The following is a 13813-nucleotide window of genomic DNA, read 5'->3' as shown; positions in this document are numbered from 1 at the left end:
AGCTATTAACTTTCCTAGAGGAGTAGAGAATCCAGGGTGTTTGAGGGACATGCAGAGAAAGTATGAATCGGAATGTATAGATGGGAAATTAGTAGGTATATGGAATAGGTGAACTGAAGGGAAACTTTATTCATCTGGAGTGTTGAGCATAGAAAAGCAAAATGAATGTAGGGCTATAGTAGAGAAGGGAAAAAAAGTAGGGCTATGGTAGAGAAGGTAAAAGAAAGTAGGGTAAAGAACAGTAGGAAAGATAGACCTGTGCAGAAGAGAGAGAGGCAAAGGCTATACGGAGGACATCATGGACTATGTTATGAGCCAGCTTGTTACTTGGAGTACAGCAGCTCTAAAGGAACAATTGAAAACTATGAAAGGTTTGAAGGAAGAACATGGATGTGGCTGTGAGGCTAACCAAAGGAGAAGGCCACTTAGCAAGCCACTGTGACAAGGAACATCAGAAACAGTACGGAGATCACGCTCCACAGCAGCTCTCTCAAACTCCTGTCTGGTCTCAGCATGACAAAGTTGAAGAGGACAGAGAGGTCTGAACAGGAGACCCTGTGGTGACACTTCTGATTTATAACTCACTCTGAATGCATCAGCACAGCCTACGCAGCCAACTCTCTTTCTGTTAATGGGGATATTTTTCTTTTTGAACGATACAGAAGCAGATAGTATGAAAGAAAAGAAGGATAGTGTAAGTTTATGACAATGAAAAGTGCATGGTAGAGGAGTATTAGATCAGTTCATATTTGAAAGAGTTCCTTACTCATGGGTAGTTAAATGTAAGGAACATGTAGTAAAACAGCATTCCTCCTCAGCAATGTTTGCTCCGAAAATTTACTGGACTGTGACTTATTGTGTAAAATATATCTTATAATTTCACTCAAACATAATGGGGTTGGTTTAAAGGGACCATTAGCAAACAGCTTAGTATAGTATTAACATCTCCAGTCTCAGTCCAGGAAGATAAGGAAACTCCAGAGTGCTTGCATTTTGTGATGAAATCTTTTCATGAGACCCCGGATCCAGAATACGTAGAAAAATGGTACCAATTAGGACATACAGTTAAGACTGTTGAAATAGCCTGCGTAATTACAAGTAAAGCTACTCTGCAGATGTAGTAGACCTGTCACCTGGTCTGACATATTTGTTTGCAAACTCAATATTATTATCCCCATGTTGATTTTTATTTAGTTGAGGTGTGGTAAATGCCAAAGATTGGACGCATGTCCAACACACCTTGGGTTATGTATTATCATCACAAAATACATAACAGTGTAAATAAAAACATAAATAAAAACACTAAACACATTTTTTGTGTTTAGTGTTTTTGTTAAAGTCACCCCTGTGCAGAGACAGATCTTTGAGCAGCTTTCCTTCTCTGCACAACAGGAGGTGGTTGTGACTCAAGTTTGACTCTGAATGCAACGTGTTTCTCTGTAATTGATATAAAAATGTTTAATAAAAAAGTTACAATTAGAGCAGATCCATATTTTAATTTGCGTTTATTTTTAAAGGATAAGGTATTTTGCCACATTTGCCACAAATATACAAAGAGTCAGGGGCCGTTTCAAACAAAGCTCTGGTATCTTAAAAATTCATTCTGCTGTTATCAAGCCTATTACACTGTGGCAAAATTAACATTCCTGGCCAGTGTGAGACTAAAAGTATCCAAACAAAAGTTGCAACTCTGTCAAGAGAGAGTGAAGTACTTGGGTCATATACTCACTCCTGGCTGTCGGGCCCTAGATGCATCTCGCATCTCAGCAATAACTGCTTGTCCCAGACCCAAGACAAAGCAGCAAAAGTTTTGCTTCCTAGGAATGATTGGCTACTGCCGTGCTTGGATTCTAAATTAAACAGAGAGGGCACAGCCTCTCCAAGCATGTGCAAATACATGTAAAAAACTTGACTGACAATGTGACTTGGACTGACAATTATGATAAGACCTTTACATATTTTTAAATAGGCATTAGCCTCAGCTTCAGCTCTTGCCTACTATGACTTACACGACTTGTTGACTATGATTTATTGGTGTGTGAAAAAGCAGGGTACATGTCGGGGGTGTTATGTCAACAGCATGGGGGTCAGCACAGACCAGTGGCTTATTTATCTAAGCAATTAGATGCAGTAGTGAGAGGAATGATGTGGCAGCAGCTGCAAGTGAAGTGTTAGCTGTGCTGACGTTGTGTAGTTACATTCACTAACTGTACATGTCCCACATAAAGTACACTCACTGCTTCTAAAAGAAAAAACTTCAAATCCTATATCGATATATCAGCATGTGGTATTAACCCTGTGGCTCTTGCATGATTGTGGTGAAGTTGTCTCTATGTACACTAAACCTAGCTCTGACATTTCTAATACCTTTGTCAAATCCTAATATTGTTTGTTGATGGCTAATCTATGCGTTTGGAGTCTGGAGAGGTAGGGACTGGCTACTCTGTAGTGAATCAATTTGATGTGGTTTACTCTCATTCTCTCCTAGATATTATTTCTGTCAAAGCAGATGAATTGGTAGCCCTATTCAAGGCATGTATTTAAGCAAATGGGAATCAATTTGTTTTTATATATATAGCATATATATATTATAACTGGGGAATTGTGCATGATCACATCTACAGACAAACCCATACAGCATAAAAAATGGATAGCAATATTGTTGAATGCCATTCAACTCCCTACATCTGTGGCTGTCGTAAAATGTGCAGCCCCCTCTGCAAATACACATGTTATCAGCTGGGGCAATAGGAGGGCTGACACGGCAACTACTGTAAGAGAGCCGTGCAGGGGGGAGTGCAGAGAATATCACCAAACTTTTTGAAACCACATTTGTGAATTTACAAATACCAGATGTAGTTACATCTGAAGAGGCTTTAAAGGAAGCATAAAAGCATCAGATAATAAGGAAAGATGGAAATGGAAGAATTGTAAGGACAGAACACATGGTCTGTGGGTACATACACCGACAGACAGGCTGTTTTTTCCAAGATCTAATATTGTTTTCATATTATTGCTAAACTATCAGTGGCTTAGACCATGCAAATACTATGACATAGACAGCAGAGAAAATATATTTTACACAAGGATTCACTACAATAGCAGCCATGTATTGTGCAAGGTGCATTATGTGTCTAAAATTTGATGTTGCACCTACAATGAGAGTCAAGGAAGGACATCACCCACCACCTGAAGGCACGTTTCAGCACATAATGATGGAGTTCATTGAACTGAACAAATGTAGAGGATATGAATATTGTTTGGTGATAATTGACATGTTCTGAAAAATTCAAGCATGCGAATGCCTTATCAGTAGCACAACAGAATTGACTAAAATCATAGTGTCAACAGGGATGGATTGGGTGACAGCTCTTTCTTTGGCTCTACTCTACCTCAGAGGCCGTTCATCAAGATTTACAGAGTTTAGCCCTTTTGAGATTTTGACCGGACGTCCCTTGCCGGCTCCAGAGTTACACCCACCTAACCTAATAGATGTACATAGGACAATGGTTACATGCGAGAACTGAAATCAAGAAAGAAGTTGTGGTAACAATAAAGTCTGTGAGTTAGCCTTCCGTGTCAAAACAACATTGACTTAGGAAAGCTAAGATAACCCCTGTGTCACCGAACTAGGGTGACCCTCAGGATGAGGGGTGGTAAACATTTCTTATCTCTGTTAAAAAACCAGATGGTTAGGTGATCACTGGTAGGTGACAACTTGTGATTTCCGTTGGTGTGGGTTAAGGGTACAAGAGTTGGCTTCACCCACAGATGTGTGGGCTTGTTACTTTGACATTTCATGTGGGTAACATGCTCCCGGCGTCGTGAATAAAGCTGCAGTCTCACACCAGTTGTCTTGGATTAATTTTGACGACATTGACATGGTTAAAACTGACTAAAAAGTGTATGATCATTATGACACCCTCCGAATGCATGCCAAGTTTCGTGAACTTTCGTTCATGGGGGGCCTTACAATAAAATGATTTATGCTAGGTTACGGGGACGCTGGAGAAACACGCCACTCCGTCTGGCATCATGTTTTTGTTTGTTTTTATGTAATGTTCGTAATTTTATGTAATGTCACGTTTATTTTTTGTATTGATTTGTCTAGTTAAATGTTTTCTCTCTTTATTTACGTTATTTTTGATAGTTTTCGTGTTATTCTCTTAGTCCTTTTTACTGCTTTCAAGTCGGCTGATGTTGTTAACGTCTGTCCATTGGGAGCTTGCTATGGCTAGCGTTTGCCCTGGGCCTCTTACATCCTTCCCATCCATCTGTGAGCTGGTGCTGCACTTCACTGTCTGGTCGAGGGGATTTCTCGGGACAGCAGCTGGAGCTACTCTGAGAAAGATCTGCTGAGGCCGCCAAGCTGTTTCTGACCAGTGAGCTGCCATGCCAAATGCCTGGAGTCTGGATTGAGCAGACTAACGTTAACGTTAACGTTGAAGAACTCAGCATTACGGACCAACAAACGGTCGCTGTTAAAAGTCCACCGAGTTGCTGATCTACAAGATCGGGGCATCGTCTTAGTAGTGTATAGGTCTAATTGAGTGCCTGTCACTTGAGGGAACCCTTGCAAATTGCAATTGTAACACAGTTTAAAGGCTACTGATGTGTGGATGCAATTCATAACGTTTTCTACATAGTTAAAATAAAGGTTTGTATTTCTCCTTGGGACAAGCACTTTTGAATTTTGGAAAACACTTTTCCATTTACATCGGGATTTTGCAAACATTCATTGTCAGAGTCAATAAAATGAGACCTTCAACGAAATTGACAAGTAGCTGTAAGTAGGCTAAGCATGGTAAATTCGACATCCAAACTAGTGTTGTCACGATACCAAAATTATGACTTCGATACGATACCTGCCATAAATATCACGATGCTCGATACTGAAACGATACTACGGCGAAGATAAAAGAAAGGACTCATACCTCCTCCAAGTGTATTGAGTCATTTGTGTTGAATTCGGTGCACTTTTGTAGTGTGCAGGTCAATTCTGGGTTCTTAACTTCCAACATAATTATTATTTTTATAGTCAGTAAAATAGTAGGCCTACTTTGTGTGATTAAGTCCTTTATTTTTTGTTATAGTTTATTTATTTTGTGTTGTGTTTTGCCAATAAAGTAGCTTTAAATAGCCAAACTAGGCTAGATCAAGGTCAGTGTTGAAATTACTGTATGCAAATTATGCACTAATTATACACAAATTATACACTAAATGCTATGCAAAGGGGCCTAATCTTTAGGCCATCTGATGTACAGTATAGGCTTCCCTAGGCCTTCACGTGTTCATGGGATTTCTTTGACAGTTGCAAAGGGAAAAATGTGAGGATAGTCTTCTTTGCGCCCAGTGTACAAGTACGACGTCCCAACCACTCAGGTCTTCGTCAGATAGGCCTACACCATTACCTGTTGCAATATGTCTGTGTGCATTCCTACATTAGCCTACGTCTATTTCTTTGATAACATGATTTGCTACCACATAACAATAAGCCGCTATTATTATTAGGATTCAACACGCTTTGGTGGTATTATATGCTGTGGGCTTTAATTAGCGCATTTCGGGTAGCCTATCCTACATCTGGGCAATACTTATTGAAAAAATTGCAGTCTGCATGCCATGACAAATATTACCAGTAGTACTGACCGAACATGAAATATATTGTTTACAAGTTATGGTAATGTTATTCTGGCGTGAACATTGCACTTTCATCACGTTAGCACCCTACGATTACAGCTCGTTATGTCTCGTCAAAATGATTACAGCTTGTTATGTCTCGTCAAAATTCATTGATGAAGGAAGGTTCGCTTTATCCCAGAGAACCATACTCGTTTCACTTAGGCTAGACTAAAACAGAAGAGAAGAACTTTGCACTAACCATGTAGTCGTGTTTTCTATAGCATATTCGTTAACCTGTCGTTCTTTGAACAAAAATGTTGGGATATGTCTGCGAGGTGTTTAGCCAAGTTCCATGCGTAGCCTACTGCTTTTAAATGACTTTGAAACATATTTCACAAACGGGCCTCTGTGTACCTGATGGCTTGCCTTCACTATTCGCGCGTATCTGAAATAGTTGCAGATTTCACTTCACCTTTTGTTTTATCCACAAGGCCGAGGACGGTCGGCAAAGAACTACTGTATGTTGACGTTGGCTGCGCACTCACTCACTCAGAGCTGCCTGCTTGACACGCCCACTTGCCTAGATGCGTGCAAGGAGCAGTGAGAGCAGCAGTTCACGCAGACACAGAACGTTAATTTTAATAAAGTATCGATTCTAAAAACGAAATCGTATCGTTTTTTGCATGAAGGCATCGTGATACCTTTTTAGTATCGATACACCGTGCAACACTAATCCAAACAGTATTCTAACGTTAGCTTTGAGATACTGCTTGATTGCATAACTTAACTTAGTTTAGTCTCTTCAATGTAGCCTATTATGTTGTGATAAGATCTTAGCAGAGTTAACTTCAATGCGGCAGTTTTGAACAAATTTGCGCAGCATGGTCACAATGCTAAGCGGATTTAATAGCAATTTAGCCAGACGTCTTCTATGCAATGCTTCTATGTAGCAACAACAATCCTTCAACAATCGTGAATATTTTGTTAAATGCACATGCAGAGGAGGGGCAGCGGGCTACAAGAGAGAGAGGGGGGCGGGGCAAGGAAAGGCTGCGTGCATAAAAAGCGCAGCTCAATGGCAATGCAAGGATTTGATCTTATATTTAATTTAATTTAAATTCAATTCAATTAAACATAGAATATTTTTTGTGTGGCGCCACAGATTTTCCGTATGGGAAACACTGTCCAGACTATAACCTAACGTTCACGTTATCTCCAGACTGCCAGTGAGTGTAAAGAACTTTGTTGGCGTTGCATGCATCGGTTGTGGAGACACAGCTGTGCGCAGTTTCACGCGAGTCATCATTGCCCTTGGACATTTTCAGCCGGTTGGAAATTGGACTAATTTTATTTTTAATTTTTATTTATTTTATTTATTAATTTGTTTGTTGTCTGTCTTGTATGTCTTGGTGTCATCGGTGCGGCTGGCGACTACGCCCGCTCCGTCCGCATCTTTTGCGTTTGTTATTTCTTAAATGTAGTTCTATGTCTTGGTGTCACGGGTACGCTGGCGACTACGCCGCTCCGTCCGCTATTGTCTTTGTTAGTCTATGTGTCAATGACAATTAAATTATGTGTCAAGGGTCAATTAAATGCGCTATACAAATTAAACTGACTTGACTTGACTTGACTTATGTGTACATTTAGTGACCGTACACCAACAGAGTTTTCTGTGAATATCTTGAGAACCGTAGGGCCTAGGATGACCAATTTTTTGCGTATGTTTGCCTCCAGGGGTCATGTTAACCCATTCCATATGCACACATGTGCATAAACAGATACACACACACACACATACATTCATAGTAATCATACTGTACGTATGACACATAAACATGCACACACACAGGCACACACACAAGCACACACACACACACACACACACACACACACACACACACACACACACACACACACACACACACACAAACAAACATAAACATAAACATGTACACACACACATGCACACAATTCAAGAATTTCTCAGAATTATGAACAGGCAAGATGGGGTTGGGGTTGTATAAAATAAATTTGACATGTGAAATCTATGAACTAATCATGTTTTGGTACTTGTTGTCTAGCAGATACCAGTGAGAATTGAGTGTGCCTAGTGCAATTTAGTGAGACAGTTAGAATCATATAGGCCTTTCAGCGTGATTTATTTTTGTGGAAAAAATGTGCTGGACTGGGCAGCGGTCATATTTTGTACTGCTCTGCGGTACATCTAGTTCAGATTAAAATTATAATCATTCATAATTAGCTGTCAAAATGCATCATGAAGTTGGTTATGACGACTTGTGAATACATATAGATGGTAAAAATGAGCATTACAATGCTTTATAGACACCTTATAAAACATTATGAATGCATTCATAGGGCGTTATAAATACATCCTTCATAGAAAGTGTTACCCAAGTTGTTATAGAGACTAGCCGACATTCTATTCCACAATTTGTCACTGGCGCTTGACTGAAAGTATGGTGGCCCAGAGGGGTTAAACAAAACTATAATTTTAGAAAACGACATTACAAACTTAAAAACGTAAAAAACATATAAGATGAGAAACACTTTTACCATCAGCTGAACATTTACATTCACATATAGTAAATTTGTTTTTATGCTTGTAATTTTGTTTTCTGAATGTTAGTTTGTTCACTTGCATGGTAAAAGTGATTCTCATTTTGTAAATTTGTCTTAAAATGTAACATTTTTTGCTAGCTAATTTTGCTTAAAATTTTTTGCAAGCTAATTTTGCTTGACCCTTCTGGGCCACCGTATTAAGGCATACAGCTCTGTGACATCGGTCAGCAACAATACGATTTTGTCAAGCAACACTTGTTCCCTAAACTTAAAACTGACCTTTAGAAAATTAGTTGGGGTGGATTTGGTTCTCTACAGTATATTACACAAACATCAATGCATTATGACATTGAGATTTTACACCAATACAGCACTGATAAGACAGAAACCAGAGACTAAAATCACGATGGAATAAATGTACCACATGACCCTTTCCCCAACCACAGTTATAACATGCCATGGACACTGTTGGCAGTTGTGTGTTTGTTTGTTTTCAGTAATTAGCTGGCTTCGTAAGGGTCCTTTAGGAGCACAGCCATCTGTGGTGCAAACTGCTGCATGAGCCCATGTTTCCACCTGCCCATAAGAAGACCCAATACAAATGTTTTACTGCAGTCCCACTGTCCCACATCTTTGCCACATCAACTAGACTGATTCATTAGAACAAGCATCTGCTCCTCTCCAAATGCTGCAGCCTACACACATAATCTCTCTTGCTCTCTCTCTCTCTCTACCCCTCATTCTCTCTTGCTCTCTTCTTCTCTCACACTCCATATCAACAACACTATCCGAACTGTGCCCTTGGATCGATTTAGAGCTGCCTAATAAAAGAAAAGGCAACAAATCATGGAAGAACGTGCCAGTTGATCCGGCTACTAAAGGTGCGGCAATGTTCTACTTGGGACACAATGGAACAGCAAAAACCAGGCAAAGTTATTTACAAGATATTTCAAATATTACAAATACTCTGTAAAAACAACCATTCCCACTCAGCGTTCCCCTATTTCTCATGCTGATCAGATTTTGCCCATTCCAATTCTCTATTTCTTTATTGGTATAAGCCCTGCACAGTGCTACTTTAGTGGCCTACTGGTTAGGGACTTGTGATTGAAGGGTGGCCAGTTCAATCCCTGACTGGTAGGAAACAATGCGGGTGGAGGGAGTGATTAAAACAGCTCTCCCACATCCACATCCATGGATGAGGTGCCCTTGAGCAAGGCACCTTATTGCCCCAACTGCTCCCTGGGCGCTGGATTAAGGGTTGCCCACCGCTCCGGATTTGTAGGTGTACTCCTAGTGTGTGTGGTCTCACTGCTCCAAGAGTGTGTGTGTGTGTGTGTGTGTGTGTGTGTATGAATGTGTGCACACTACAACCGGATGAGTAAAATGCAGAGAACAAATTTCCTCACAGGACAACCCCCTTCCCCTTAATTTATATCATCTGAGATCTTGAGGATTTAAATGCAGGCACGGCAAGCTTCATTCATTTTTAATCAGGTTCCTCTATACTCAGGCCACCAGTGGGGCTCAAATTCCCGACATTCAGCTGAAAACCCCTCGGTTTTGTCTCAAGGACATGACAGCCACTGGATACAACTTAACCAACCAGTGCCAGGTCCAGACAAATTGATAAATTCACAACATAATGGTTTCGCAATGTGGAGTTTGTCACCCCACACTGCATTCTGTCCTTCATCTCATCTGCCAAAGAAGAGGGTGTGCTGCTAAGAACACAGGGACCACAGCACCCATTTTCAGGGAGAACGAACAGATAGGTACACAGTATGTTCTTGCCTTGAGATACCACATGTGCAAAAATGAAGCAGAGTGGAACACTGCATTGAGAAACTACCAAAAACACCATGAAGAAAATGGCATAGCTGAGCAGTGGCAGACTGCACATGTACACATGTCAGATTCATGTTGGGTGTGTGTGTTTGTGTGTGTGTTGGGGGTGGGGTGGGGGGTTGTGAATACTTCAGCTAAGTGTAGTCCATGCTGTTCACTTATCAACCTGGATAACTAATGTTGTTATTCCGTGTAACACTGTCAAAATGTAAATGTGTTTGGCAAAGTCAGTCCACATTCTGACATAAAACCCTACTATAAATTATAATAAACAACATGTAAGGGAGAAATAAACATGTGAGGGAAAAATAAATAAGATTATACAGGAGAGGTAATAGTGGACATTTAGTGCATAGCTATATGGGTTATTTTATTGGCAAAGAACCCTCCACTTTTATCTTCCATTCTGAGCATTCTACACCTTAAAAAAGATGAATATGTAACACCATCGACACATCCTCTACCCACAAAGTCCTGAGCCATAAACTGACAGTGGTTCTAGGTTTTCATTTCTCAAATCAATGGCCCATTTCATTGAAATGCAACCCCTCCTCTGCACTTGCAGCTGGGGGTGAACAGTTCCCTGTGGTGCTTGCTGACAGACAGTGATTTATCATAAACAAGGGGGCCTTGAGACAAAAATCTGGATGTGTTATCACCACATCCTGCTCTGACCCCATCTCTCCAAATTCCAGTAAAGTATAACTTGGCAATACCAAATGAATATATTAATACTGTAATATACGTAGCTCAAACATTGATATTGATATTTTATTAAATCAATCGATATTTTGGTTGGGATGGATACATTAATCGTTTTTTCAACTTTGTGGATAATACAAATGACTAAATACTGTGTGGCAATTACAATAAATCCCTGACAATACTTCAGTGGATACCTTTGAGGCTCCAGAATATATCATATGTCAGGGGTTGTGAAGACGATGGAATTGAATACAGCATATGTTTGCTTCACACTGAATGATGTTCAGTTTGAACTGCAATTGAACAGGGCCAGATGGTACCTGTAATTCTACATTTTGAAGTACTTATCTTTTCCAAAACAACACAATTACTTCTGTAGCTCTGTGAAAAATGTGTGCACTTGAAAAGCTGGAGATGACGCCTTGGTGATGCGATTTTGTGGATCTGAAACTACTCTTAAGTGCCTTAGGAGTGGTGCCATCGCTCTGCCGAGGTAAGATCGGGCGGGGGGAGAGGGGTGTAATCTGCGCAGTGCTCAGAGTGAAAGATTCAAATCAGTCCTCAAGTGCTCCTTAAAAGACTGTCTGCATGCTAACGGGCTAAAATCAGTCCTCATGTGCCAAGCTAGCACGTAATGCCGCATCACTTGGCAAAGAGTAAACTCCTCAAGTATCACACTAGGCATCTTTGAGCATCCATCTGTATCAACACACAAACTAAATATATGCACACACTCTCTTTCTTTCTCTCTTTCCCATTGCTGCATCCAGTGGAAACTAAATTGATTCTGAAATTAAGTGCTCAAGTAAAATATAACACTTATAACACTCCAAAGTGTGTAAATACTCTTGGACTAGAGATTACTACAGGACTTTTATGAGCAGTTCACTTAAGTGCAATCTAACATTTCATTTCATTAAGTCAATGGACACAAAATCCAAAGGCAGTACTTTCCCAAGGTCAAGGCCAGATACACAATGAATCAAAACCCATGACGCATAACCTCTAATCGCGAGGCACTGTCCACACTGGTGGTTAAAAAGGCAGAGATGGTCGTTTTACATGAAGGAAAGAAATACATAAGTAATCTGAGACAACCTCCAAAAACTTATTTTCATTTGGTACACAATTTAGGGACCAAATGACGAGTGAGATAAACACAGCTGAGAAGAAGTATTAAACAACAATATTTGATCTTATGACTATTAAAGTGGTTTGTCATATTGATCTGATTTAAATTAACATATGGTAGGCCAATAACCAGCTCAGCACAGCATACCACACCATTAATTATTTAGCTACCAACCAATTAGAAAACAGAATCTTACTAGTACACTATGTGTTTTTCATATAAATTCTGTGGCACTGGAAAAAAGGTATTTTGTTGAAGCAGTGAAAACCCAAACCAGCAGTCAACACAATGTGAAGACATGAGCGGTAATGCGATGCCTGGCTGCTGAACTGAGGCACACGCCCATGCAGAAGCCCATACTCACAGTGGTGAAATTCTCTGCCCCGCACTCTCTGCCCCGGTACTTGCAGTCGAGCAGCATCTCATCTATGTTATGGCTTGTGCGCTGCACAAACTCCAACATGTTGAAGGTCTTGCTGGGGAAGAACTTGCCCTCCTCCACGGGCTGCCCCAGGGCGGCCATAAAGTCGTCAAAGTCGCTCTGCTCCACCCCGAGGAGCCCGGCCATCCAGAACAGGTCGTTCCTCTGCATCTTTGACTTACGGAAGCTGTTGTAGTTGCAGATGGTGATGGCTGGGAAGAACATTTGTGGGCTGTCCATCTCGTCCAGGATGGTGACATGAGGGTACTGGTAGTACTGGATGATAGCGCCCGCCACTTGATACAAAAATATGGACAGAGAGGAGCAGAACGCAGCGGCCCAGAGCAGCCGGCGGATGGTCACACCGCCCGGCAGGAAGATGTGACTGAGGCCATGGAGGGTGCAGTTGGCCCCAAAAACGGTGATGTCAGACGGTCGAGGCTGCTCTTCCTCCTCAGGGGTACCCATAGCCTCAGGAAACAAACCAAACGAGCAATCTAAAACAAGCTGTGTTGCTGATGATCCCACCACTGTCTTTGCAGCTCTTCGAATGGACCAGGTCACAGAGCACAGTCAAAAATATACTGGTGACTGGCCGCCAGATTCCGGTGTCTCCATTGCGCCCCAAGGGGGAATTGTGGGAAGAAGGGTGGGTCATCAGAAGCCTGTACAGCCCAAACGATTGGTGACGTGATTGCTTTCGTTGCGCAGTCTTGGAGGGCAAAGAGATAAGAGGCAGAGATCGGGTTTCCTAAGGGGTTAGCCTCGGACCCACAACGGACTGATGAGGGTGGGGCCCGTGAAATAGAGATGCAAACTACACAGAGCAATCATGTCCAATCAATAACGATAACAATAACGTGCAAGGAAATAGAAAGAAACACAGCAACAAGAAATACTTACTAAAGTTGTGTTAGTCTATGTGCATTCAGTGAATAAACAATCATGTTAGCCACTTATTATTGATAATCATTAAACTATTGAGATGGGGAATCTTAACTATCAATATCGCAGCTGCTATTTTAAATGGTTAGTTACAATTGGTGGGGTAAAGAAGTAGCAGTAGTCTTGTTTACACATCAACATGACAAACAACACTAACAAACTTCAGCCAATATGGTATGATTCAGCATATGTTAATAATTAAAGTGCATTAGAGTCTATGGCAACAAATTTGCCTCAGACATTCTAAGTCTTAAGGCCTATTCACACCAAGAACGATAACGATAACGATAACTATAACCATAAAGATAAAAGCGTTCACACTGAACAAAGATAAACAGTCCTTGTGTTAATGAATGTGACGGTTAAAATTCGATGGGTTCTGATTGGCTATTAGCTTTTTATCGTTCTGAAAATTGCTCTGAAAGTGATCCCCAATGATATCGTTCTTCATGTCGTTATCGTTATATTGTATGTGTGAACGTCGTCATTCATATTAACGAGAACAATATTTATTTATAGTTATCATTATTGTTCTTGGTGTGAATGGGCCTTTAGTCTCA

The 13813-nt window shown here is 40.8% G+C and overlaps 1 protein-coding gene across 1 annotated transcript in view; it reads right to left on the bottom strand.

The window, feature by feature from the left end:
• asic1c (acid-sensing (proton-gated) ion channel 1c) overlaps positions 1 to 13813 on the bottom strand; it is a 127428-nt gene that overhangs the window by 48450 nt on the left and 65165 nt on the right. The window lies entirely within an intron of this gene.

The sequence above is a fragment of the Alosa alosa genome, chromosome 1 (genome assembly GCF_017589495.1).
Source record: "Alosa alosa isolate M-15738 ecotype Scorff River chromosome 1, AALO_Geno_1.1, whole genome shotgun sequence".
Taxonomy (NCBI): Eukaryota; Metazoa; Chordata; class Actinopteri; order Clupeiformes; family Clupeidae; genus Alosa; species Alosa alosa.
This window is presented reverse-complemented; position numbering and strand designations above follow the sequence as displayed.